The following is a 3,117-nucleotide window of genomic DNA, read 5'->3' on the forward strand; positions in this document are numbered from 1 at the left end:
TTATTTTGTTCTTATATTTTTCTTTTTACTTTTTTTTTTCTTTAGAACTTTGTAATTTGTTTCTGGGCAATTTGGTTATAGATTTTAAAGCCATTGTGAAGGGTTAGGAGGTGTGGATCGGTTCTTAAATTTCTCTAAATATAACTTGTGTTTTCCCACTTGTGTCCAAATATACTGCCAATGTTTATTTGCACTGAAATTTTTCTGTATAATCTGAAATTTATCAACGTAATTCCTATTCCGCTTAGCTAATTATTTTGTTTCTATTTATTACCTATTTTGCCTTTTTAGATTGATTGTTTAGGAGAGTAAAAATTAAAACTTTATGTGTCTTGGTTTTAGGATTTTTTTCCGTTGCACTTGGAATATAGATCAGAAGAATGATTAGTTGTTTTGGTTTTGTTTTTTGGGTTTTTATTTGATTTGGAGTTTTGAGCGATATGAATAAGAAGGATTCGTTCCACTTGTTTGCCATGGCCATTCGTATTCTGTGGTTGATTTGTTTTATAGTCCCATCACGCTCAATGAGTTCTTCCTCATTGGTGCCAGCAAAGGTGTGTTTGATTTATAATCTTAATGTTGTTTCGAATGAATTAGTTTATTAGAGTGAATAATTATTTGATGTATAGGATGATATTGAATTGTTTAATCAAACTTTAAATTGTTTTACTTTATTAGTGCATTCCAATACAGTAGAGAAAATGTATAATGAATTAATTGTAGTAATGCTTATTGGTGTTTTAGTTAAGATTGAATTCATCTAATGAAAAATCTTTATGTGTGGTCGTGCAATTTAGACATTAACCATCATTCTCCACTATTTTCACACGATTATTTTGAAATGGTCAGTTAGAATCTCACTCTCACTCTTAAGTAATTGATATACATAATAATTTCAAACAATAATTAATAATATTTTTTTCTTCAATTATTTAATATATTATTTTTAGATAAAGTAAAAAATACCTAACATAAAACTAAGTATACGTGGTGTTACTAGTATAAAAATAAATATATATATATTTATATTGAGAGAGTTTTATTATTCCTAAATCGGGAAATTCCAAACATTGAAAATAGTCCAAATTGTATATAGCTGTGGAAACTAAAAGACCAACGTCATCACTAAAAATGGGAGTGTCATAAATGATAATGCCGAATTTAGCATTGGGCAACAACAATTGGGATTCCAAGTCTGCATGCATATTATCCAAGGTATATAAATAAACTCGGGACCATGTGTGTTGATGTGGTACACTCAAAAATTTCACTTATTAATGACTGATGCTGACTATTATCAACCCTTTTTGTAATTTTCTGCATTTGGCTATAATATAATTCCGAAGAAATAACTCTCTTAATTATTTTTCTAGGTACCAAATTATTATGTGCAACTGTGCACGAAAGTATAATCATTTGGTAGCTGTTATTGCCACATCACTAGATAATGTGCTCTAATGTGTACCTTCAGAATTAGAGGTTCTTTTTTTTTTGAAAAAAGATTTTTTTATAAAAAATTTAATGTTGTTTGACTCTAATTTCTTTTAATTATTTTACTAAAAAAAATAGAGTTTTCGCGGTTAATTTTTCTAAACTATTATTTCACTTGTACTTAACCATCCAAGTTCAAATTTTGGTAGTAAAACGGGAAAAAAATCATCTGTCCCCAATTTCCTATCCCATTCTTGTCCCTCCAATTATTAACTGCCACCTATTTTTTTTTTTCCACATCATTTGCTTACTTTTTTCTAAACGTTTGCTCTGTTAATTAGTTCCGTTTATTTCTTAATCTTCCCACCCACAACCTTTTCTTCATTAATTACAATATTTTATGGTTTTAAAAAAAATATTTACAATATATCTTCACAAAATTCAAAATCGTTTCAACTTCCCTTATTTATATCCTACACTCTTAAAAAACCATCAATATATAATAACTAATATTTAACACATAATTATATAATTATGCAAAACTCAATTGTTTGAGCTACCCAAATTAATATGCAACATTCTTTAGAAAAAAAAAAAAACTATCAACATAATTATATAAGAATTAATATTAAAAATATCAATAATTTGTATCTAAAGTTAAATATATATATATGGGTGCACTCTTAATGGTATTACCCATGAATGGGTAATATTAGAAAATTTTGAGTTTTTATAATTAATTTTTCTATTTAATTAGAAAAATTTCTCATTTTTACATTATATGGGCTGAGATTAGTCTATTAGTTGAAAAAAAAATAATAGAAAATTTTTTTTTGGCAAAAAAGTGATAAAAAAATTGAATTCGACTTAAATATTTTACATATAAATATATTTTTATATAGTGTAAAAAAGATGTATTTTTTTGATATTTTTTTTTAATTAAGTAGCTGAATTAAGCATAGAAATTCAAATTTCTCTTTTATTATTCGCTATCGGACCAAGATCTAATGGTTTAATATTTTTAAAATTAATATTTATAGTTAAATTTGTTTATTACTCATTGGTAATACCCATTAAGAAGTATATATATATATATATATATATATATATATTATATTTTGGTTTTATTTTAAAACATATAAAGACTGGACATAAACTTTTGTAAATCGCTCAACTCAAATAATTCGCTCAAATGAAACTGAGATAACCCGACGAAAAATACAAACCGAAAAATCCGACGAAAATATAACCTGCCCAATCTTTATATTGGGTTGGTTAAAAATAATAACAACCCGTCTAATCAACCGGAACTAACCCAAACAATCCGATTAAGAGGATTTTTATATATTTATATATCATATAATTTATATGACTATTTAAAAAATATAAAGTTCAAACTAATATGTTTTTTTATGGTGGTTGATTTGAACTATATTTGACTCATTATTACAATTAACTAAAATATAACAATTCATGAATGTAAAAATAAAAAAGAAAATATTAATGGTCAGTTTGGACGGGTTAATCCGACCAAACCATTAATTTCATTGTGCAGGTTAGTACTATTTACTTTTTTCTTAATTGAATAGATTGCACATAGATTTTTGTAAGCTGATCTTTACATTGGGTTGAATGAAATATAACATGAACCGATCAAACCAACTAACGTACACCCCATATATGAAT

This window comes from Cannabis sativa, chromosome X, assembly GCF_029168945.1.
Source record: "Cannabis sativa cultivar Pink pepper isolate KNU-18-1 chromosome X, ASM2916894v1, whole genome shotgun sequence".
NCBI classification, from domain to species: Eukaryota; Viridiplantae; Streptophyta; class Magnoliopsida; order Rosales; family Cannabaceae; genus Cannabis; species Cannabis sativa.